Source organism: Dendrobates tinctorius, unplaced genomic scaffold, assembly GCF_039654945.1.
Source record: "Dendrobates tinctorius isolate UK_male_01 unplaced genomic scaffold, ASM3965494v1 ptg000156l, whole genome shotgun sequence".
In the NCBI taxonomy this organism is placed as follows: domain Eukaryota; kingdom Metazoa; phylum Chordata; class Amphibia; order Anura; family Dendrobatidae; genus Dendrobates; species Dendrobates tinctorius.
Window position 1 is genome coordinate 10,980,585 of NW_027361823.1, and position 26,322 is coordinate 11,006,906.

General features: G+C 46.0%; 1 protein-coding gene across 4 annotated transcripts in view; it reads left to right on the top strand.

Annotated features, from left to right (window-relative positions):
- SGMS1 (sphingomyelin synthase 1) overlaps nucleotides 1-26,322 on the top strand; it is a 421,387-nt gene that overhangs the window by 345,615 nt on the left and 49,450 nt on the right. Inside the window, exons 1-2 of one of the 4 annotated variants that reach the window (XM_073548230.1) lie at nucleotides 9,625-9,949; nucleotides 13,078-13,182. The exons of 2 other annotated variants lie outside the window; for them this stretch is intronic. The gene's annotated coding sequence lies outside the window, so the exon portion shown is untranslated. Of the gene's footprint in view, nucleotides 1-9,624; nucleotides 9,950-13,077; nucleotides 13,183-26,322 lie in introns of those variants that run through there. One more of the 4 variants, XM_073548227.1, reaches the window with a different exon arrangement.

Here is a 26,322-nt window from a genome sequence, read left to right on the forward strand (position 1 = left end):
GTCACGCTCGTCAAACACTGTTTGACGAGTGTGACCAACCTGTCAATCAGTTCTCCAGGCGATGCTCCAGATTGCTTGGAAAACGCTAGCATTCTGCAAGCTAAATACGCTTGCAAATCGCTAGTTCTTACACGGGAAAATCGCGGGAATTTAAAATCCGATTTTCCCGTGGAATGGAATCCGGAATTCTCGCTGTAACTTCCACGGGAATTCCGTGTGAACTTAGCCTAATCGCCATCACTTATGATAGAATCTACTTAACTCCACAGATGTAGCAAGATTTTTTTTTCCTCTTCCTGAAATTGGCCTTTGTTCTAAAGATAGAGAGTTACTGGGGAATAAAGCTTAATATGTTTCACAGACTTTAGCTTAATTCTTGACATAATGCAAAACATACAATATAAAACATAAATCACTTGCAGGGCTCCATGTGGAATAGATACATGTAATAATCCTTATTAAGGACTGTTGCTTTTTCTCAGGCCCAAAGGATATTCAAAAGATTTGGTAGATATACAGAAAATCTAAAAATAATCCCGAAATAGTAATATATCTTTATTAGACAGAGTGCACATGCGTGTGTGAATTCTCTGCCTGGTCTCGTCCTGATTTGTGGATCCGCTCCGTGTGTAGTTCACAATTCTAGCTATCCCACTATACTCTGCAGAAGAGTCTGGGGTATGCTGCACAGTCTGTGGGGGAAAACTGCTCATGTGAATAGCGCCATTGAATGTGCTTGTCAGATCTCCGCTTTCGCCTATTAGCAGAAAAGACTGTGCAACTTAGAACTGAATAAAACAAAGGTTGCTGAACAGCAGATTGGTTGCGTAGTCTGAATTGCCCCCTATTTTATAGGTAACAGCTGTAGACGGGTGCTTCAGATTACAGTAATCCAGTTTCCTTTTCAGCTGCTTTAGTTTTATTTTGTGTAGAAAAGCCTTTGCATTGATTTTTTTTTTGTTTGTTTTCTTCTTAAATTCAAAATTAGGCAACTTTATAAATAAGCAATAAATACTATTGTGCCTTCGTAGAGTCTGTGTAAGGATATGTGCAGACGACGTCTTTAAAGCACCACTCCATTTTTTTTTTTTTTTATTTCCGTGCTGGAGTGGTGTGTCTCATCTAAGATCCCTGACCCAAGTATTATACTTAGCAGCTGCCATCTTCAGCTGTTCCCAGCGCCACTCCGGTCATCTTCTGCAGGTTGTGACCTGTCGGATCGCTCCAGTGTTTGCTGGGCGATCTGGAAGTCACATTGTTCCATTTAAGGCTATTTTCATACTTGCGTTATGAGACGTAGCTCACGGCCGCTGCTATGCTCCACCCCCTGTCGCGCCCCCTCCGGTCAGCTCCTCCTATGGGTGTCCCCTATATTTAGCGTTGGGTACGCAGGCCGTGAACTGGAATGCTTTTGCGGGCGCATGTTTCCTTTTGGCGCTGTGCCGAGCGCACCAAAATGCAACACGGTGCATTTGGCGCAGCGCCGGCAAAAGCATACCAGCACATGGCCTGCGTACCCAACGTAAATATAGAGGACGCAGGTTGCATGCAGTGTCATGCGCCCATAGGAGGAGCTGACCGGAGGGGGCGGAGCTTAGCGGCAGCCGTGCGCTGCGCCTCATAACGCAAATGTGAAAGTAGCCTAAGTCTATGAAAGCCAGAACGAGCCTCTCATAGACTTGCATTGAGAGCTTGAGACCATCACCTCTGAATTCTGGGATCTAAGGGGTAACATTTCTCCTTGCGAAGAGTGACAAGCCAGGCCATGTCAGAGTGAAGAGACATATACACCATGCATACTCCTCTGAAAAATGATATATGCAAATTGCCTCTTCAGAGAAATAGACTTGAACTCTAGCGGGAGACCAACGATCAAAAAATGGCCCAGGACGATCGTGCATGATTAGCGATACCCGGCAGGTGGGCCGGTCGCTGATCCCCGTCACACACCGCGATATCACTGGAGAGATCGCTGATGAGTCACAAAATCGCTAGCGATCTTGCGGTGTGTGATGGGGCCCTTATTCCATAGAAATCCACATTTTTCTTCTATGTAAAGAAGCTGCTCAGGACTATGGGCCGGACACTGATCTGCAGGAGAATCTGCTCGAGATTATTATAGAGTTTTATATAAAGGGTGTGATGTGTAATGGCTGACACTTTGCTCTCATGTTGACACACAGCTCTGCAGTACAGCAATTCAAACACAGTACAGCAGAACTAACACTGTAATGAGACAAAGTTCTCTTCTGTTGTACTAACACAGTTGCTCTGCTGATGTCCTGTCTCAGAGCTTCTGCTTCCATCTCGCAGGCAGCTAGTATAGAGGTGATGGGTACGACAGCAGAGCTGACATCACTGCAAAAGTGTTTGCAATTAGACAAGGTTCAGCTCTGCTGTACTGTGTTCGTTATAATCAGGCACAATTCTGCAAGAGCTGTCAGCACTATGACACTAGAAAGTTAGTATTAATGAGCATTTATACCACTCTTGTGTCTGCGCTGTAATTACAGGGTTGACTTATATCTAGGAGAGTGGAGACCAGCAACTAGCTGATCCTCCTTTGTTGCACATCACACACCAACTGTCCTTGTAAGCAGCTGTCCTCACATTTTGTGGCTGCAGACCGGGCGCTTTCCCTCGTTATGTCTCCCACTTCTCAATAACCACTCAATCCTATGTGCCACGTTGTTATCTGAGTCCGTGTCGGGCCGGGCTATGGCTACCCTTCATTTTAGAGCTGCTATAGGTCTCATTCACATCAGTGTATTATGGATCCTTATCATTTCTTCATTGTTACAGGCACATTTGGGCTGATTTGTATTTACTTTGGACAAACCCTTGTATCAAAAAGTAGAACAAGAACTAATTAAAACGGACACTTTGGCTAGGGTCAGATGAGCATATAAAGATTTTCATAAAAACAAAAAAAAAATGAACAGTTTTCATCCACATTGTCATCTTTATTACATCCGAATGACATTTGTATTTATACATCAACATTTTTAAAATGTACTTGATCAAATAGTTTCCTAGGTTATATGTATCCGTAAAAATCAGATCCTATATAGATGATCCATACGAGATCCGGCTTTGTTTGCGCACTTGAATGAGCGAGTATCATCCAAAATTTGGAAAGGACTAGAACATGCTGCAATTTTTTTTTCACATGGACACTAGGTTAAAAAGCAGATCAGCCTTAGTGAAGAACATTGGTTTGTGTGCTGTCTGAATGTTACCCGTCTATATTATATGCTCATCTAGGGACACAATACGTGACAGCAACAGATATAATACGGAAACAAAAATGGAACAAACTGTAAAAAGTACATAAAATCCAGAAGGGGCCATTTACAATGTGCGATGTGCAGTATAAAATATGGTAGCAGCCACCTGTTTATCGCTCGGCGGTCTTGTCACAACCTGTTAACAGCAGCCTATGCACACTGTGTAATCTCGGCAGCTTGAGTTCCTATTTCCACATAATGATGTGCTACCAAGAACGCTGAACCCTTCGTGCAGAACAAAAGATCAATTCACCCAATTAACGAGGGTTTTGCTCATTTATCTTGTGATCGCCAGCCTGTATAGACTGAGATATTACCGTGAAATGAGCATTCCTCAATCGATCACTTCCGATACTCTTCGTCTAGGCCTTATTTTGCCCTATGATTCTCTGGTGCGGCCAGTGGCATGCAGTCCAATTCTTCTATTTTTTTTATTATTAAATCATTTCCACTGGTAAAAGGAAAACCAAGCTGAAAGTGTACGTTTTTCCAATTTTCTTTGGGTTTATACCGGTCAATCAGGGTACCAGATTGTTGTATTGCACTCCTTGTGCCTAAGGTTGGGGGTTCACAGTGCCTGTGAGAGTAATTGTGTGACCACAGATCGCTTTAGAGCACTGCTACATCCAGCAGAGGGCATTGGAAGGAGGTGCATCAACCAGCATGGTACCGCGACCGCTGCAAAAAAAATCCCAATTGGTTCTGACTTTTTGCGAATTCATGATTAATGTAACAACCCTGCTGGCATCACTGCATGGCCTCGCATCCCCCGCACACCTACTTTCTGCTTCAAGCCATGCTGTGAATTCTGTTGCCAGCCCTGAGCTCCATGTGCTATGCCTCTTGTTTTCCTGCTTGCTCTCCATGTTTCCAGACTGTGTCTATAGGGGGGCGGCGCCTGAACTCTCTGGTTCTTATGCAGTCAGGGTGCACCTGTGTAATCTGTCCCTGACCAATCACCTGGAGCCCTTGACTATTTAGTTTCACCACTCCCACTGAATCATGGCCTGTGCAATGTCTAATCTCAGTTAGTATCTTGCTGCTGAGAAAGCCAGGCCCTGTTCTGTGTATCTCCTTCTCTGTAGGAATACTTTTTGTCTCGCTTTGTACCTTGTCCGCCTGCCAGGAGGCTGAATATCCTGGCCCTTGAGTCTTGTTCCCAGTACCTTGTCTGTACTCTGTCCGCCTCCCGGGAGGCAGAATATCCTGGTCCTTGTGTCTTGTCCCTGTGTCTCTGTCTGAACTCAGTCTTACCTCTGTCAGTCTCCTTGTTTGTGGTTCCTTCTCTGCTGTATCTTTCCTTGTGTCCTCCCTGTCTGTGCATCTGCACCCTCGCAGCTCTGCCTGCTCCGCACTCCTGCGGCTCTGCCTACCTGCATCTCCTGTGTGAACAGGTCCAGATCCTGTTCCAGCATACACCACTCCCTCCTGCCTACACCTGCTGTGTGAACAGGCCCCTACCTGCTCCTCATGCCGTGCCTGCCTGCCCTGCGTCTCCAAGCCGTGCCCGCCTGCCCTGCGTCTCCACGCCGTGCCCGTCGTGTCTACCTGCCTGCCTGTCTATAGCCTCTGTCAAAGTGACTTGTCCCCGAGTGGGACCAGCAGCCACAGCCAGACACCACCCTGGAGTGGCACCCGACAGCTATCTGCCGCACAAGCCTGACCTCACCATCAGAGGCTCCAGTGAAGACCGAGGTAGCTGTCGTAGTCACGCCCCTTCCAGGGTAGTCTGATTTGTGGCACAGTGGGGCCACAAACCCCCAGCTCGCACCATTCAGCCAAGGCGCGAGCGTGACAATTAACTTGATCTGTGCGGAGCCTTTTCCCACTAAATATATATACTGTAGTTGATTATTTTTAAGATTGGTAGTAAATGTCTGATCAGATCCCAAGAGCCTGGATTCGCATGCTCAGCTCACTTCCATGGGACTTGACATACCTTGTCATGTGCACCACTTCTCCGGTCACGCAGGAGACTGGGACCCTGGCTCTTGTAAATGCTGGTCTATAGCGCCCATATGTTTATCTCCTAAGTTTCACATAGATGTATTTAGAGAAAAAAAAACCTTTTATCTGACCATATACTTCTAATGTCGGCCAAACCCTGCGAGACCAGCTAATCTTGTGTTGGGGGGAGATTTTTCTCGGAAGGCAGACAGATGTCGTCAATATGCCCGATCCTTTGAGACCACAAGGAAGGAATAAGGTGTCCCCTCGCTCCCTATTAGGGCTCATACTCACTTGCGAGAGACTCGCACAATTCTCATGAGTCTCTCGCATGAAACCCCGGCACTGCCACCGCACTCGGACCGGAGCGTGCAGCTACATGTATTTCTATGTCCCCGTGCCGGGGTTTCATGCGATAGACTCTTGAGAATCGTGCGAGTCTCTCGCAAGTGAGTATGAGCCCTTAAGCACAGGCTCAACCAAGCCATCTGTGCATTGGAGGGTTCGAGAGGAAAAACGGCCAGTGGAGTGATAACTTTATGCATTGGGCAAACTGTGAAACAAATTAATGCCTATTTATCTTGCTGTAAGTGTAGGCAATGTGATTGTTTAATGCCTCGTTAATTCCCAGTTGCTCCATATCTATTGTGCTATATTTACCTTGCTGATAAGTAAAGGAGCGCGCCATCCGGGAATTCCCAGACGTACTGTGTGCATATACATTGTGTGCGCAGCCGCCATATGGTTGGTAAATAATGACCAAATACAGTGGGGCAAAAAAGTATTTAGTCAGTCATCAATAGTGCAAGTTCCACCACTTAAAAAGATGAGAGGCGTCTGTAATTTACATCATAGGTAGACCTCAAGTATGGGAGACAAACTGAGAAAAAAAAATCCAGAAAATCACATTGTCTGTTTTTTTTCATTTTATTTGCATATTATGGTGGAAAATAAGTATTTGGTCAGAAACAAAATTTCATCTCAATACTTTGTGATATATCCTTTGTTGGCAATGACAGAGGTCAAACGTTTTCTGTAAGTCTTCACAAGGTTGCCACACACTGTTGTTGGTATGTTGGCCCATTCCTCCATGCAGATCTCCTCTAGAGCAGTGATGTTTTTGGCTTTTCGCTTGGCAACACGGACTTTCAACTCCCTCCAAAGGTTTTCTATAGGGTTGAGATCTGGAGACTGGCTAGGCCACTCCAGGACCTTGAAATGCTTCTTACGAAGCCACTCCTTCGTTGCCCTGGCGGTGTGCTTTGGATCATTGTCATGTTGAAAGACCCAGCCACGTTTCATCTTCAATGCCCTTGCTGATGGAAGGAGGTTTGCACTCAAAATCTCACGATACATGGCCCCATTCATTCTTTCATGTACCCGGATCAGTCGTCCAGGCCCCTTTGCAGAGAAACAGCCCCAAAGCATGATGTTTCCACCACCATGCTTTACAGTAGGTATGGTGTTTGATGGATGCAACTCAGTATTCTTTTTCCTCCAAACACGACAAGTTGTGTTTCTACCAAACAGTTCCAGTTTGGTTTCATCAGACCATAGGACATTCTCCCAAAACTCCTCTGGATCATCCAAATGCTCTCTAGCAAACTTCAGACGGGCCCGGACATGTACAGGCTTAAGCAGTGGGACACATCTGGCACTGCAGGATCTGAGTCCATGGTGGCGTAGTGTGTTACTTATGGTAGGCCTTGTTACATTGGTCCCAGCTCTCTGCAGTTCATTCACTAGGTCCCCCCGCGTGGTTCTGGGATTTTTGCTCACCGTTCTTGTGATCATTCTGACCCCACGGGGTGGGATTTTGCGTGGAGCACCAGATCGAGGGAGATTATCAGTGGTCTTGTATGTCTTCCATTTTCTAATTGTTGCTCCCACAGTTGATTTCTTCACTCCAAGCTGGTTGGCTATTGCAGATTCAGTCTTCCCAGCCTGGTGCAGGGCTACAATTTTGTTTCTGGTGTCCTTTGACAGCTCTTTGGTCTTCACCATAGTGGAGTTTGGAGTCAGACTGTTTGAGGGTGTGCACATGTGTCTTTTTATACTGATAACAAGTTTAAACAGGTGCCATTACTACAGGTAATGAGTGGAGGAAAGAGGAGACTCTTAAAGAAGAAGTTACAGGTCTGTGAGAGCCAGAAATCTTGATTGCTTGTTTCTGACCAAATACTTATTTTCCACCATAATATGCAAATAAAATGAAAAAAAAACAGACAATGTGATTTTCTGGATTTTTTTTTCTCAGTTTGTCTCCCATAGTTGAGGTCTACCTATGATGTAAATTACAGATGCCTCTCATCTTTTTAAGTGGTGGAACTTGCACTATTGCTGACTGACTAAATACTTTTTTTCCCCACTGTATATGATGTCAATATAGGGAAAAAATGCCTTCCATCCATGTGAGTTTCTGCCGCATGTGAGATGGGACAAATCTGCCGCATGTGAAGGTACACGTATACCCAAAAAGATGGGGGAGATGGGCTGTTGTCAGCCACCTGCAGAATATACATGAAGAAGAGCATAGCCAGCCAAGTGGCACGGCGGCATCACCTGCATGGCACATATGGAAAACTCAAACTAAAACAATAAAATAAACTACACGTATTTGGTATTACCGCATTCAGAACAGCCGATCTGTCAATATATAAAAAGAATTAATCCGATTGGTAAATTGCGTAACGAGAGAAAAAAGTCAAAACGCCAGAAGTATGTTTTTGGTTGACGCAACATTGCATTAAAATACAATAACGGGCGACCGAAACATTGTGTCTACCCATAATGGTGCCAATAAGAACGTCCGCTCAGCACACAAAAAATAAACCCTCAACCAGCCCCAGATCCCCAAAAAATTGAAAAGTGTACGGGTCTTGGAAAATGGCAACTTTTTTTTTTTTTTTTTTTAACAAACATTGGATTTTTTACTCATCTTGCAAAAAACAAGCCCTCACATGGCCATACTGACAGAAGAATTAAGTTTACATGTTTCCCCTTGAACCACTGCAGTGTTTAGTTAGCAGTATGCTCTGTGTCATTGTCTTATAGGAAGGTGAACCTCCTTCCCAGTCTCAAATCACTGACAGACTGAAACAGGTTTTGCTCAAGACGATCCTTGTATTTCGCCCCATCCATCATCCCCTCCACTCAGACCATTTTCCTTGTCCCTGCTGCAAAAAAAACATCCCCACGCCATGATGCTGCCACCATGTTTCACTATAGGGAGGATGTTCTTAAGGTGATGAGCGGTGTTGGTTTTTTGGCGCCAGACATAGCGTTTACCTTGGTGGCCAGAAAGTTCAATTTTGATCTCATCTGACCACAGCACCTTCCTCCATACATTTGGGGAGTCTCCCACGTCTTTTGGCAAAAGCAAAACAAACCCTACAATTTTTGTGTGTAAATAAAGGCTTTTTTCTGCCTACTCTTCCATAAAATCCACCTCCATAGAGTGTATGGCTTATTGTGGTCTTTTGGCCTGATACTCCAGTCTCTGCTTGGGGACTCCTAGCACCTTCAGTGATACCTTTGGTCTCTGTGCTGCCTCTCTGATTAATGCCCTCCTTGCATGTTTGTTGGGGCACCACGTTCTTTCCATTTGATGATAATGGATTTGATGGTGCTCCGAGGGATCAACAGAGATTGGGATATTTTTTTATAACCCAACCCTGACTTGTGCTTCTCAACAACTTTGCCCTGACTTGTGTGGAGATCTGCTTGGTCTTCATGGTGGTTGGTTAGTGGTGCCTCACCTCTGTGGCCTCTCAGTACAGGTATAGTGTAGAGAGTGACAGACATTAGATTGCACACGGGGAACTAACTTCCATTAAGCATGTGACTTATGAAGGGAACTACTGGCACCAGAAATGTTTAGGGACTTCATAGCAAAAGGGGTGACTATATATGACTGTTCAATGCTGAGGCATCACATGCAAATTGGATTACAAAAATATGTAAATATAGGTTATAATGTAAGAAAATAGGTAAAAAGCCAAGGGGATGAATACTTTTGCAAGCCACTTTGTGCTGTCCGCCATTTTTATGGACGTATACACTTGCATGTGAAATTTTGAGCTGTGACTTGAATCACAAATGGATCTCGGTGATTTTTTTTTTTAACGTTCACATAAAGTCCACAACCCCTCAGTCATGTGAACATCTCCATAGACTAGAATGGACACGTGCGTTACCTGTGAAGACCCCTGATCACCTAGTAGACAGTCGCCCCCCCCTCTGCTGGGATGGGGGTCTCCGGGGGAGCAGAGGTGTGCTGCTCCCGCGGTTCCGTCCCCCGTGCACAGCGCCATCTCCTGGCCGCTGCTCATCACTGGTCCTGAGGAGCTGGGGGAGGGGCAATAAGTTTCTGCTGGACTTTCCTTGACCAATCCGAGGCGCAGAAAGCGAGAGTGCGGCGGGCGGCCGTGTGCGCGGGGGAGCGCTGCTCCGTGGCCGCGCATCCTGAGCGCGGATGCTGGGGGTGGTTGTCCTCCGCTGTGCTCCGGGGACACAGAGCTTGATGAGGAGTGAGCGGCACCACACCCTGAGCGCAGCCGGGGCGCAGAACACTCCCCTCCGGTCTCCGTGTCACTCACCGCGGGGCTGCCGCGCCCCCGCCCCCGTGTCCCTCCTTCCCGCTGTGTCAGGCATTTCCCACTAACTGAATCTGGAGCGAGCGGCGCCGGGACCCTCCGGAGCTGAGCGGCGGCTCGGTGAGTCCACTGTGCGGGGAGAGGGGGCACCGGAACGTTCCACTGTCGGGCTGCCACCCTGGGACTTGTAGTCCTACACGTGTCGGGGCAGCCCCGGGTGTGTTTACATGTGCGGACCCCCGGGCTGTGACGTCGCCTGGGCAGTTGTTGGATTCTCCGCCGCAACTTCCAGGGAGCGGGTCCTCCGGAGGCAGAGGGCCACCTGTGGCTGAGAGCGGCGGCTGCAGAACTTCAGGAGGTCCCTGCTGCCATATGCGTCTGTAATGTGTAGGACATGGCCCCCATACCGGCCGAGTGCCCCCGGGGCAGTGCCCGGCTGCTGGGGTAAAGGTCTCCAGCTGCGTCAGGACTGGACTTTGGCACAGACGCGGAGGCTGGTTACTCAGCACCATGTGTCATGACTGAGGGGGCTGGAGTATTTACTCCTCGCATGAGTGATGCGGTGGATTGTTTACGCTCTTCTGTGATGGGGTAATGTGGGAGCGTTTTCCCTTAGTGACCCTACAGATAAACCTACTTGGACTTGTAGGATGTGAAGACGCAGAGCTGGTGTGTGGTGGGACGGCGGTCGCCTGCCGTGTGCGCTCCGTCCTGCCAAACCGGCCGCAGTGCTGTAGGGGCTGGTGCCATTTACATGCCTGCATACAGTGGCACCCACATTGCCAGGCACTCCGAGGGCGATGTCCCCCGACCAGTGTCAGACTGAAGAACATTGGGCCCACCAGAGGATTTGATTGAGGGCCCACCTTCCTCCCACACTGATGAGCCCCATAGCAACTGCAAGACTTGCACTATGCACCCTCCTGAAGGAGAAGCCAGGGCCCACCGGAGGATTCTCTGGTGGGCCTGTCCAACCCTGCCCCCGACTCCCCCATACACACATCCTTGTGCCCCTGATGGTCTTATTACCCTAAGAACACATGGATGGTGTCCCATACTCCACCCTCTTGCCTCATCACACACATACGGTGCGGTCCTCCCAACGTCATACGGCATTCCCAGGGATTAAACTGGGCAACCTGGCAGAAATAACGCTCTTTTTAAGTTTTTTTTTTTCTCCTTTTCGGGCTAGGAATACAGACGAGCGTAATTGACCCCCCTTGGTGCTTAAAAGGCAAAACAACCCTGTCAAAGTATCGTGTTTATTTAGTTCTCAATGGGAAACGTAAAGCCGTTCAGAAATGGGTTATTAATGAGTTTGGGGAGAGGAAAGATTTACTTTTCCCGTCACACCCTCTGCCCCTACCCAAAGACTGAAGTCTAGAGGGCTGGGTGTGTCAAAAGTAGTAAAAGAAAAATTAGGTATTCAACCCCTTCACTACCTGGCAATTTTTAGTACATTTCCACAATTGCATTTTGAGTTTATTTACCATGTTCACAATATGGTAAGTGACCTGCTGATATGATTCCCCAGCTCAGTATGAGTACGCAGGTGCCAAGCAAGTATTGTTTTTATTTCGGTGTTACAAAAACAATTTGGACATTTAAAAAAAAAAAAAAAATTAAAATAGTTTGTCACTATTTTCCGAAACCTGTAATGTTTCCATTTTTGGGGATTTGGGGCATGGAGTGCTTATTCTTTTTGCATCTTGATCTGACGTTTTTATGGATACCATTCTGGGGTAGATACGATGTTTCAGGCTGTGTGCCCACGTAGCGTTTTTTAAGCGTTTTTGATGCGTTTTTCGGGGTCAAACCGCATCAAAAATTCTTAAAAGAAGCATCCCATTCATTTTAATGCATTTTGGCCTTTTTGTGCCAATGGATGCGTTTTTTACCACTAAACAAACGCTTAGCAGTAAAAAAAAAACGCAGCATGTTCATTAATTTCCGCTTAGGTCCGCGTTTTTGGCTATTTCCAATAGTTCAAAAGACGCGTGGAAAAAGCTCATAAAAAAACACGCGTTTTTGCGCAAAAATCGTGAAAAACACGCGTTTTCTGGGAAGGTGAACCAGTTTCCTGAGCGTTTAAAAAATGCTTCATGGGTACAAAGCCTCAATCGCCTTTTATTGCAGTGTTGTGGAGACCAAAAAAAGTAATTATGGTGCTTGAGTTTTTTTTTTCTTATGCTGTTTCTGGTCAGATTAATTTACTTTGTTTTGATAGATCAGACGTTACTGAACACATCTATACCAAATATGTGGGGGTTTATTCTTTATTTTGTATTTTTTTTAGTGCCTTCAGTAGTCCCCTTAAGAAACTTGAAGCTGCGATCATCTGATTGCTTGTGCTGTGCTTAGTGTATAGCATAGCGCTTCCAGACATTGCATGTTAATTCAGTGATTGATAGCAGGATTTAACTGGGTAACAGCCACGGGTGAACCTCCGATCCACCCGCGGCTGTTAGAGGCACTTGATGGTTGATTAAATCAGCCATCATGTGCGGAGAAGGATGTGGCTCGTCAAAGGAAATGCCGATGGACGTGTCACTTATTGTAGGTTACTGTGCATCCAACACATACGCCTCATGTCTGCAGACATATAATGTGATCCTAGCCTTAGATGGTCGTCCAGTGCTGTCGGGTACAGCTGGCATAAATCTGCTGGGTATACCCAGCCTCCGCGTAGTTATGCACACTCACTCAACCTTAAGCTATTCCTCTAACTTGTACACCGGCATGCTCTTGCTGCCCCCAGTTCTATCCTGACTCCCCATATACATGAGCGCTAGGCCCTCAATGATGATTGGGTATTAGCCCCCGGCCGTATACCTCTGGAGGCAGCGGAACGCCCTTGAGAACAGGATGATCAGGCGTATCTCAAATTGACTCGTCTGATCTTTTTCTCCCGACACAGGGCCGAACATCCAATACATATTAGATGGAAGACTGAAAATGGCGGGTTTAGCGGGCCTTCGTCTCATGTGCACTGCCACTGTATGCCACCGGGCAACAAGTTAATTATTTAGAGGGCAACGCTTCATTTATTTTATGTAGATCTAAACTATCGTCTTTTGCGGTTCTGTAATTTTCTTGCATAGTTTCCATATGTCAACCACAGACCTCTGATACAGTCTACTGCTCCGGCTGATACTTGTGCCTGCAGCTAGCAAAAATCTCTTCCATGCTGGAAATCTGCTATTAGTTGGCACTCCTCAAATTATAAATCTTATTAAACTTTGTCCCAGATTGTATGGTGTTGGACTATGTCATTCCCATGAACTTGGAGTGCCCCTTTAAAAGTCACGCTTCATGTACTACCACAGTCATTGCCGAAGAAAGTTTACTGAAAGGTTAGTGCCACTGAGAACATGGTTAATGCCGTTTCCTGACTGCAGTTCATTATTTAGGTGCAAACTTATTCCATCAAATTGTGCCATATATTATTAACGGGGGACAGACTGGATACCCTCTAATCAGTGTTGCATGGTGCTTAGTAACGTGGAAAGATATATTTCTTTGTACTGTTGGCCAAGTAGATAGAAAAATACTTAGAATTGAGGTTCCTCAGTGTTTGATACCTTTTAATGGCGAACTGAAAAGATGGTAACACATTGCAAGGTTTCCAGACTACTCAGGTCTCTTCATCAGATGTTGTATTAGTCTATGCCTGATGAAGAGACCTGGAAAGCTTGCAATGTGTTACCATCTTTTCAGTTCGCCATTAAAAGGTATCAACCACTGAGGACTCAATTTTAAATATTTTAGTAACGTGGAGTAATTAGTAGTTTTTCTTGCACAGCAGCCCTCCTCATCTGATACTGCACATGTAGCCCACCCCAGCATAAGGGTATGTGCACACGTTGCGGATTGCTGTGCGGATTTTTCCTCGCAGAATCTGCTACTTTTGGCAGAATCTGCAGGTCAAAATCCGTGTGTTTTTCCTGCGGATTTCGCCTGCGTTTTTACACCTGCGGATTCCTATAATGGAATGGGTGTAAAAATGCTACGGAATCCGCAGAAAGAATTGACATGCTGCGGAAAATAAACCGCTGCGTTTCCGTGCGGAATTTTTCCGCATCCTGCGCACAGCGGTTTTTTTGTTCCATAGGATAACATTGTAGTGTATTCTCTGGCGGATCTGCAGGGCCAAATCCGCTGTGGATCCTCACAGCAATCCACAACGTGTGCACCAACCCTAAGAGGTTTCCTGGGACTAAAAGGTACTGATAACCCATGTAGTACCAGATTGGTAAGGGGCTGACACATAGATCAGCGAATTTAGCTTCTGTGCCATTCAAGGCCAAAACACTATGGTTTTATGGTGAAAACACTGGGGGGAAGCTTAAATGAAGATGGCAGGCAGGAAAAAAAAATTAATACATGATTACTTAGAAGAGAAAGTCCTACATGAAAAAAATGTGCATTATTATTATTTTTACTTTTTATTATTATTAATCCTCTTCTTCCAGGCGTTATGATTTCTTGTCTTTTTAGCTGTGTCCCAAATGTCCTGGTGTAGAGTGAATCTAGAGGGTAGTTACCGCTCTTCCCGGTCAGTATATTTAACCTGTAACAGTGCCCTGATCTGGGCATGATTGGAGGGGCGCTTCCAAGGAGCAGGATTGGGAGGAGGGCAGCTCGATGCAAGCACAACTACCCACAGCCATGAAAGCTGCTCCAGTACCCTGTGGCGATGGGGTCCCCACCCTTACCTGAAAGTTAGTGTAGTAAGGCATTGCCGATTTATGCCTGGTTAATAGTCGTGTGAAGGTTGGCTCCCATCCCACTTAATTTTGAAAATTTCTGCTGAAAGCCAGTGATGAATTACATAATTTGGAAACCACAAACCAGTGTGGTGCATTTGTTTTGATTCGTCTCTGGGCACAGCGGTGTGTGTATATGTATATACAATGTGCAGGATTAGTGTTTTTTTTTTTTTTATATATGATACGTTGCCTGGTGCGGCTTGTTTGTTAGTTTCGTCAAATCCAAATACCTCGTTGTTGGGCCTTGCAGGTCATTGCTAGTTGTCTTATGTGTCGGTGAATGGGAGAACATAGTAAAGATGGGCAGGACTTACTCACCCTAGTATGTATCGAGCACAGAAAACCCCAACCTACAGTAATTATCCAGGTGAAAACCAGACAAGCAACTTACTCTCTAGCTGGAGGGTTGGGATGTAGGAAAGATCCAGCAGCAGATACCTCCGTGTCGTCTCTACTGGTGTAGTGAAGCGGCTCAGGCACCTTGGGGCGTGAGCCATGCTACCAAGCACACGCTGCGCTGCATTTACATAGGTGCAGAAAAGCTCCAGCTGGGAGGCAGGTCTGAGCATTTTTTTTTTTTATTTTTTTGGCATGAAAATTTATACAACCTTGCAAATAAAAGGGTGAGAAGGGGAGACTCATCAGAATACTCCAGGGAAATATGCGACTTGTGATGTTCTTACAGGAGTTGGATGCGACTTTTCTGTAGAGGCCTGACCTCAAGGAGCCGGACGGCTCATGGCTGGAGCATACTTTCTGACTGACTCCGGATGGCCTGAAAGATGTTCATTCACACTGTAATAGACCTGAGTGCACAATTGTGTGCTACTGCCCCATTCACACATTGGACTTTGGGATCGGTGGGGCTGCTGATGGTCGGACGCCTAAAGATCGTATCTATGTAATGGAGAAGTGACAGATGTGTTTAGAGCGAAAACCTTTTTATTCTTTTTACCTTAATCTTGCTGTAGCTGCCCATTCACCATGCGGTATCTCACAGTGCCAGTATTCTGTTTGTGGAATACATTGCTGTTTTTACCTTTTACATTGGAAAATATTCTTGTAATGGATATTTCTCTAGTCACCTTCCACGACAGCAGTATCGGAGGATGTCTCCCCGCCCTAATAGGGGACAGGAAATGCACAAGAGGTTAAATAATCCTCCCCTCCAGTGTTTTTCCTGTCCCCTATGGGGGCATGAGAGGTCCTATAGTGCTGCCGTGGCCGGCTACCGTAGCACCCCATCTCTTACCTGGGCCGGGCGGCCGACGGTCGGGGACTTCGCTTCCTCCCTCCTGGATCTGGCCGGTCCTGTCTCCGCCTGCTGGCGCGACTCAGGACCCTGTGCCCGCCTTTCCTGCGCCCCCTCCGCGGGCTAAAGCAAGGCGCTGACGTGCAGCCGGGATCCTCTTGGAGCTCCCCGGCGTCCTCCCCACGATGACGGCGCATCCTCGCACCGGAAGTGACACGGCGCCGTACTTCCGGTTTCGGGGCGGAAGTCCATTTCCTGCATTTCCATTTCCGTTTCCTGCAGAGTCCATTCGGGTAGCAGCGAAATTAGCAGTCCTCTCCAACTCAGCCAGAAGGACACTGTGGCTGAAATCGTGGGGAGGAGACATCACGTCAGTCAAAGCTCTGTGCGATTCCCTTCCAGGGGAAGTACGTATTTGGCCCAGCCCTGGATGATATCCTGGAGAAGGCCACGGATAAAAAGAAGTCGCTACCAGAACAGCGGAAACCTAGAAGACGGTTCTCCCCCCCCAGAGAGAGTTCAAAGGGAAGGGTAAAACGGGCAGGTGGAGCTATCCAAAGGGAGGAAGAAGCAGAAATATTCTGGCCTCCCAGTCTCAGCAACAACAAAACCTCACAGAGAAGCAATGACGGTATTCTGGTCGGGGGCCGACTCTCGAGTTTCGTAGAGCAATGGCAGCCAATAACATCAAACCAGTGGGTTCTTCGCACTATTCGCGACGGACTGAGATTGGAATTCGAGAGTCCTCCCCCTCAATGCCTGAGAATAGCCTCCCTGCAGAGGCACCTCCAAAGATCCTTGCTGTCAGATATAAAGACACTCCTACAAGCAAGCGCAATCTCCCCGGTTCCACAACGAGAAATAGGCAAAGGCCACTACTCTCGCCTCTTCGTAGTGGTAAAACCCTCAGGGAAACACAGGGTCATTATAAACTTAGCCGTTGAACCAAGTGGTAAAATACAAGGCGGTTCAAGATGGAGTCGGTCAGGACTGCAATCCCTCTTATAGGACAGAATTGGGTGATGGCTACAATAGACCTAAGGGATGCTTATTATCACGTCCCGATCCATCCAGACCACAGAAGATTCCTCAGGTTTGCGGTATCTCAGGGGTCCCAGGTCAGACACTACCAATTCAACGTCCTGCCGTTTGGGGTATCATCAGCCCCTCGGGTGTTTACCAAGGTGATGGCGGAGGCAATAATCTTCATTCGCCAACAGGGGATCTGTATTGCCCATCTCTGGACGACCTTCTAATAGTAGCTCCATCTGGGCCTCGCCTGAACCAGGATGTAGACAAATGTCTACAGATTCTGAAATCCTTGGGTTGGATCCCCACCCTAGAGAAGTCAAACCTTCATCCCTCAACAAGGAAAAAGTTCCTGGGGGTTCTCCTGGACTCAGGAGAGAGGACATCCTTTTTACCCAGGGAACGACAACTCGACCTGGTCCAGAGGATTTCCACATTCAGGGACCAAAGGGCACCGACCCTGAGAGACTCAGTGTCCATGCTGGGATCACTGACAGCATGTATCCAAGCGGTCTCCTGGGCCCAAGCCCATACTCGGGCCCTGCAGTCCTACGTTCTTCGGTGTTCAAGAAGGCATCAAAATATATTGACCAGAAAAACTCCTCTGCCTGGACACGTGAGAGCCTCCCTTCTATGGTGGCTGAACCGCCAGAACCTTAAGCGGGGGGTCGGCTGGGATCAGCTACCCCTGAAGATCACCACAACGGATGCCAGTCAGCGAGGCTGGGGCGCGATAGTGGAAAAATCACACTTCCAGGGGTTATGGGACCCAGAAGTCAGTTACAGCTCCTCAAATACGAGAGAGCTAATAGCAGTAGAGGAGGCACTAAAGGCAGCAGTGGCCCTCGTCCAAAACCATCATGTACGCGTGTACTCAGACAATATGACAACGGTGTCTTACATCTGCCACCAGGGAGGCACAAAATTCTTCAACCTAAAGCGGGTGGCTGCGAGGATTTTCTCCTGGGCAGAAAAACACCTACTGTCCATATTAGCAGTGCATCTAAGGGCAGTGGACAATGTGGAAGCGGACTTCCTCAGCAGGAGGGACGTTCATCCAAGGGAATGGAGCCTGGATCAGTCGGTATTTTCATCACTGGTCTCAAGATGGGGATATCCCGAGGTGGACCTGTTCACCAGTGGTCAGAATGCGAAGGTGGAAATCTATTTCTCCCTCAGCCCCACCGACGGAGCATGGAAAGTAGATGCCTTCTCCCATCCGTGGCACTTCAACCTAGCCTACGCCATCCCTCCAATCCCCATGATAGCAAGGACACTACAGAAGGTACGGGCAGAACGAGTCACTACAATCTTGATAGCTCCCTTGTGGCCGGGGAGGAGCTGGTACGGAGCCCTGAAAGACATGGCCCAGGATGGTCCAATACTCCTGCCCCAGAGGGACAACCTCCTTCGGCAGGGCCCTCTACTGCACCCAGATCCGCACAAATTGAACCTGGCGGCCTGGCTACTGAAGCCGGAATTATAAAAGCTAAGGGCTTATCCAACAAGGTAATCCAAACCCTACAAAGATGTAGAAAACCAGTGACTAACGCCATTTACGGGAAAGTTTGGAAGAAATTCTCGTCCTGGTGCTCCCCAAATCTTCCGGATCCCTTCTGTCCCAAGATTGCCCAGATTTTAGAGTTCCTCCAGGATGGCCTAGATCTGGGCCTCACACCCAATACCTTAAAGGTACAAGTGTCAGCCCTTAGCTCATTCTTCGATCAGGACTTGGCGAGCCATCAATGGATTAACGGTTCATGACCTCTGCGTCTAGGATCCGTCCCAGACTCCGTAGCCAGATTCCCCCCTGAGACTTGAACCTGGTTCTCAAAAGCTTGACAACCAAACTGTTCGAACCTCTGGCTTTCACGATGTTGAAAAACTTGACACTAAAAACAGTGTTCCTTGTGGCAATCACTACGGCAAGGCGCATAGGAGAGCTACAGGCCCTTTCGATACAGGAGCCATACTTAACCATCATGGAAGATGGCATCATCCTAAGATTAGACCCCTCCTTTATGCCGAAGGTAGCCTCGAACTTTCATAGGAGCCAGGACATCGTATTACCCTCCTTCTGTCCAAATCCCTCCAATGCGAAAGAAGGGTTTCATACCCTCGATGTACGCAGAGTAGTCCTCTTCTACCTACAGCAGACGGAAAGTTGGAGAATTGATCAGAACCTATTCGTTCAGATTTCAGGCCGAAACAGAGGCAAAAAGGCGGCAAAAAATACAATCGCCAATTGGATCAAGCAAGCGATCTGCCTCGCCTACTCGTCGCAGAACGTTTCCCCTCCTACATCATTAAAAGCACACTCTAACCGTTCCGTAGCAACTTCGTGGGCATTTAGAGGGGACGCATCTACAGAGCAGATATGCAGAGCCGCCACCTGGTCATCTGTCCACACATTCACCAGGCACTATAGACTAAATTTCAACAGGGATTTAACGTTTGGCAGACTTGCTCTGCAGGCTGTTGTCCCTCCCTAAGAAATTAGTTGTTGGTATCTCTCAGATACTGTTGTCTTGAAAGGTGACTAGAGAAAATAGAATTAGTCTTACCGGTAATTCGGTTTCTAGGAACCTTCCACGACAGCACTACTTTCCCTCCCTACCTGACGTCCTATCGGATGATTCCTGCACCTTGGTGGTAACTATACATCCTAGCGTGTACAGAAAAAACACTGGAGGTAATAGGAAGGGGGAGGGTTATTTAACCTCTTGTGCATTTCCTGTCCCCTATTAGGGCAGGGAGACATCCTCCGATACTGTTGTCGTAGAAGGTTCCTAGAAACTGAATTACCAGTAAGACTAATTCTATTTTCTGGCCTCTAGCCGTTCTTGACGTTTCGTCATGTCTTTGCACTGAGCATTAATGTGGCTCTGTGCTTTGTAGCTTATTGGGGTCTATTTTATGTGGGACCACTGACCATCTGAAGTCTCTGCAGGACTTGATAAACCTGATGGACTTCTCCTGGCTGATGCTTTTGTTTCCTGTAAAGTGTATGGAAGCAAAGGGACTCTGGTGTAATGGTGGGGTGGCACTTCAAGTATTGTCCAACAGCACACCCGACCCCTGATTTATGCTTACCTCCCCTGTGGAAGATCTGCAGTTGGTACTAGCTTTTGGACTCATACAATTACCCCGAGTGCCTGGTTTGCATGGGAAATCTTAAGTGAGAAATGCCCATTACATCCCTCGGTGTACAGGAACGTGTTGGTGGGAATAGCTGATGTTTACCTGTTCAGCAGGTGTCCTATTGTCTGTGGCTGAATACAATAGATAATTCCCGGCCAAGGCTCGCATCTTTGATCATTGTATGAGGCCTCTTCGTACATTTGTTAGTATTACAGAACACAATTGTTACCTGTATCCCCTGTGAGCTGAAACCAATTTCTACTTTCCTGTGTTGAAAGGCGTACTTTCTGGTAACCGACCACAAAAACATAACTTAAGAAGGTCAGTCATTCTTAGAACGGAGGTTAGGGAAGGTCCATCTGCACCGCAAGATTATCATGAGCGTTTCTTGGGATTGTTCAGCCTGGATCAAGAATCATCACAAAATGACTATCAACCAACGAGCGAGCTCGTTTGACGGATGAAACGATCTTTTGGATTGAAAGATCCTCGTTCTCGGCAGTACATTATTATTATACATTTTTATAGCGCCATTTATTCCATGGCTCTTTACATGTGGAAAAGGGCAGATATGGACAAGTATAATAAACTTGAGCAATACAGGAAACACATAAGTACAGGAGTAGAGAGGTCCCTGCCCGCAAGGGCTCACAGTCTACAGATTGTTCTAGGTATACAAAGCCTGTGCTGCCAAGAACAGTTGCACCCTGTGACTATGCAGTTGTTCTCTGGGCAGCTGAAGCCAGTCTGCTTGTGTAAATTGGCTATTAATCGTCCCAGTCGGCAAACATGTAACTTGCCCACAGTATTTTTAACTCTGCATATTGTTTAGTGTGAATGAACCCTTTAGGCTGAGTTCACGCTGGGTGTTCTTGGTGCGCTTTTATGTGCTAATTCTCAGTTGTGTTTTACAGTACCAGCAAAGCCTATGAGACTTTAGAAATCTCATGCACACACTTTTTTTGTGATCAGTATTTTAAGCTGTACCTTTTTTTTTTTTTTTCTATTACATAGAGCATGTCACTTCTTTCAGTGTTTGTCACCCTTTGACTTGAATGGTTAGTGAAAAAACGTACCAAAAACATAGGTATCGTATTTTGCTGGGGGGGGGGGGGGGGAGTTGTGCCAAAGCCTAATTCTATGACATAGGACTTTTTTTTTCAACCTTAAACTTTATCTGTATGCACAAGAGACAAATTTAGCATGCCAAAACCGCAAGGAAATTTTTTTTTTTTTTTTCTGCAGCTTCATTCCTGCCAAGAGATCAGGTTTTGCTGCAGAAACTAAGACGCAGAAAAAACGCTTGGTGTAAACCTACTCTAACTACTTGGCTAATTTCTCATTAACTAGAGGCGTCGTCCAGTTAAAGGGGGTTTTCACGTCCTATGTGGGCAAAGTGTTGCAAGCAACTTTGCAATTGCCTCTGAATACAAATCCCATCAATTTTTAAGAACGGATGGATTTTTAAGTCTGTTGCGTCCAGCTCATTGCCTAAGTTTCCGGCCACCTCTGCAGTCTCTTTTTAGAGCTTGCTAGTGCGGATTTCTATAACTCAGCCAGCTTCTGTGATCCAGAGGCAAAGCTGCCTTGTAAAGCGGCATCGGAGAGCGCACAGTTTGGGCTAATGGCTTTACAATGCCACTAGTCCAAACTGACAATTATTCAAGACTGCACCGCTCCCTGGCAAGTAGGACGTCAGGAGGCAAGGGAGCGGTGCGCTACTGAAGATTAATTATAAAAACAGCCCTTTGATATTATTTTAAGACCAATCTGGAATTTTTTTTATTAAGTTAGAAAGCTAAATACTATACTTCAATAATCCACAGTACTCCTAGCTTCACATATCAGCAGCGGCCCTAGGTTCCGGCATCTTAACTCCTTTGTTTAGCAGTATGGAGGGGACTGGCTGGCTTTTTTAATAATCTAAGCCTGCTCCCTTAGTCTAGGCATCATTTGTGATAAAGAAGCGGGAGGCGCTTGATTGCCTAATTAATTGGGCATGCGGCCAGCCTTCTTGACACACCATACTAATACATAGTTATTAAGGTTGAAGGAAGACTTTAAGTCCATCTAGTTCAACCCATATCCTATCCTAACTTGCCCTAACATGTTGATCCAGAGGAAGGCAAAAAAAACCCATGTGGCAAACAGTAAGCTTCACATTGGGGAAAAAAATTCCTTCCCGACTCCACATACGGCAATCAGACTAGCTCCCTGGATCAATGCAATATTAAGGAAACTAGTGTATATACCCTATAATATTATACTTTTCAAGAAAGGCATCCAGTCCCTTCTTAAATTTTAGTAGGGAATCACTCATTACAACATCATATGGCAGAGAGTTCCATAGTCTCACTGCTCTTACAGTAAAGAATCCGCGTCTGTGAGTATGCTTAAACCTTCTTTCCTCCAGACATAGAGGATGCCCCCTTGTCCCCGTCACAGGTCTAAGAGTAAAAAGATCATTAGAAAGGTCTTGGTATTGTCCCCGCATATATTTATACATTGTAATAAGATCACCCCTAAGCCTTCGATTCTCCAAACTAAATAACCCAAAGTGTAATAACCTGTCTTGGTATTGCAGACCCCCTAGTTCCCTAATAACCTTGGTCGCTCTTCTCTGCACCCGCTCCAGTTCAGCTATGTCTTTCTTATATACCGGAGACCAGAACTGTACACAGTATTCTAAGTGTGGTCGCACTAGTGACTTATATAGAGGTAAAATTATGTTCTCCTCATGAGCATCTATGCCTCTTTTAATGCATCCCATTATTTTATTGGCCTTTGCAGCAGCTGCCTGACACTGGCCGCTAAATGTGAGTTTGTCGTCCACCCATACACCCAGGTCTTTTTCAGTGACTGTTTTGCCCAGTGTTTTACAATTAAGCACATAATTATACATCTTGCTCGTTCTACCCAAGTGCATGACCTTACATTTATCCCCATTAAAGCTCATTTGCCATTTATCAGCCCAAGCTTCTAGTTTACATAAATCCTCCTGTAATATAAAATTGTCCTCCTCTGTATTGATTACCCTGCAGAGTTTAGTGTCATCTGCAAATATTGAAATTCTACTCTCTATGCCCCCTACAAGGTCATTAATAAATATGTTAAAAAGAAGCGGGCCCAAAACTGACCCCTGTGGTACCCCAATGCTAACCGTGACCCAGTCCGAGTGTGCTCCATTAATAACCACCCTTTGTTTCCTATCCCTAAGCCAGCTCTTAACCCACCTACACATATTTTCCCCTATCCCCATTGTTCTCATTTTATGTATCAACCTTTTGTGTGGCACCGTATCAAAAGCTTTTGAAAAGTCCATGTACACCACGTCCACTGCATTCCCTTGGTCCAGACCGGAACTTACCTCTTCATAAAAGCTTATCAGATTAGTCTGACAGGAACGGTCCCTTGTAAACCCATGTTGATATTGGGTCATAAGGTTATTCTTCTCCAGATACTCCAGTATAGTATCTCTTAGAAAACCCTCCAGGATTTTACCCACAGTTGAGGTTAAACTTACTGGCCTATAATTTCCAAGTTCAGTTTTTGTCCCTGTCCCTTTTTGGCGCTGTCCTGTGTTGAGCACTTGCTAGAAGCGGATCTTGTGCTTGTGAACACGCTCATACTGTGACACTCACTCTGTAATAGTACAGGGTGCCACCCCAGGATAACAGCGAGGCTCCAAAATCATGGGGGTGCTACATACTAGTCATGCGGTTGTAGGGGAGCAAGTCCTGTCAGATGTGACGGCAGCATTCCCTGCCATCTTAACCAATCTTATGTTGCATTACAAAGACATAAGACACTTAAAGGCTTAAGACCAGCTTCTTATGTTGCTTAAGGCGATCGCTTCCTTTTGTAGCCTACATCCATGATATTGTAGTAAGGACCCTGCTTTTTATGTGAAAGGCTGTCCTAGAGGCGTCTGTCGTACTGTTATTGCTTCTCATTTCCTTTTATTGTTAAGGCCATGCCCAGCTTTTCCAGGCCCCTGTACGGTAAGGGCTTGTGCAAACATAACAGATTTTTATTTTTTTTTCTTTCCTGCATAAATTTGTGCCAGCAAAGTGAATGAGATGCGTGAGGTCTCGTCCACATGTTGCTTATTTTTCCTTGCAGGTTTAAATCTGCAGCATGTCAGTTCTTTCAGCGTTTTTCCTGCAGATGTCATCCATACTGTGAGTTCCTTTTTATGCTGCGTTTTTCCTTCCAAGAGTTGCAGAAATTTCTGTTGCAAATACTTACTATTCACTTACCCTAAAGGATATCCCATAAATACTTTTGGTTTTGGGGGGCAGAGCGGGTGCACTGTGGTTGTGTGACTGTGGTGGAAATCTTTAGATATTATTATAGCAGCATGCCACTTCTGCACGACGTGATGGTTTTATTTTGTATCGTTAAGTCGCAGATTAATCCGATCATGTCTTCTAAATGCTTATGTTTTCTCTTCTAATTGTTTCTGGGAAATGCTGCAGAATATTAGCCGAGCGTTTCTCTTTGAGCCAGCCGAGTTTTTAACTCCTTACATTGTATGTACTTATTGTGGCCTTTCTTGGGAGACGCATGTCTTCTTGGCGATAATATACACTTATCGGCTGTAACATTTGAACCAGGCCCCAATACATGCTTCCAAAAGCCATTCCTTCCGATCGATGCACCTGGGTAAAGGAGGCACAGCATGGGGACATGTGTAATATCAACCCCATAACGGCCAATAAAAAATATTGCAGTTCTTGATTAATAAGAGTGATGGGCCGAATGCAGACTTCTCTGTATAATGGGGCACGTTTGTCAAAGCCATCTTAACCCATTAACGACCGCCGATACGCCTTTTAACAGTTATGGGTACTTAAGCCACAGTATCACTTTTTAACAGCGTTGAGGAATAAGGGTGTGTGCACACGCTGCGGATCCGCAGTGGATTTGCCCCTGCGGATCCGCAGCAGTTTTTGCTGCAGTGTACAGTACCATTCTAACCTATGGGAATCAAAAACCGCAGTGCAGATGCTGCGGAATTTTCCACGCGGATTTGCTGCAGTTTCTAAACCGCAGAAAGAATTGACATGTCAATTCTTTCTGCGGATTCCGCAGCGGTTTACCATCTCCTCCATTATGGAGATGATAACCCGCAGGCCATAGCCGCAGATAAACCGCAGGTCTTTTGACCTGCGGATTTTGCAAAATCCGTGCGGATAAATCCGCAGCAGATTCCGCAGCGTGTGCACACACCCTAAGGCCTGTTTCACACTTCCGTTTGTCACGTTTCTCTTTGCGGATCCGTTTTTTTCCCCATTGACTTGCATTGTGGGCGGATTTTGACTGATGATCGTCTGTTGCGTCCGTGTTTGTGCGGTTCCGCGAGAATTTTGGCGTCCGCAGACCTCACCGAACGGAGCCTGTAACTTTTTTTTGCTTCATGGATCCGCATTTTCCCCTTTTAACCCTGAATCCTCTCTGGCTGCTGGAAGAAAAATCTCTCTCTCTCTCTCTCTCTCTCTCTCTCTCTCTCTCTCCTATCTCTCTCTATCTCTCTCCCCCCCCCCCCCCCCCCCAAAGGATTAATAAGCTTCTTGAATGTGGTTTGGCGCACCTTGATGGGTGCAGTTTTTAGAATGGTGTCACTTTTGGTTATTTTCTGCTATATTGATCCCCCAAACTCACTTCAATTGTGCAGATGTAAAGTAGACATGGGGAAATGTTATTTATTAACTATTTTGTGTGACACCACTCCTGATTTAAGAGTACAAAAATTTAAGTTTGAAAATTGCAAGATTTTCAACATTTTTGCCAATTTTCGTTTTTTTTGTTTGTTTTGTTTTTTTTTTTATAAACGCATGTTATATCGAAGACATTTTACCACTGGCATGAAGTACAATATGTCACGAAAAAAAACAAATATGTCACGAAAAAAAACAATCTCAGACTCAGCGGGATCCGCTGAAGTGTTCCAGAGCTGTAACCTCATAAAGTGACAGTGGTCAGAATTGTAAAAAATTGGCCTGGTCATTAAGTACCAAATTGGCTCTGTTACTAAAGGGTTAAAGAACTGTTTCCCACAGCAACCAATCACACGGCAGCCTGAATCTTCCCAAAGAGGTTAGGAAACATATAAGGGCTGCTATGGGCAATAGACACAATTTCTTGTATACAGTTTTAATTCGGCCCTTTGGTTGTTTTTTTTTAATATTTTTTTACTGCTTACATTGGCCAAGTGTCACATTTTTATGTGTTTATATAATTGTGACACTTGGCCAAAATAAACAATAATAAAATAAAACATTGGGCCGAAATAAAACTGT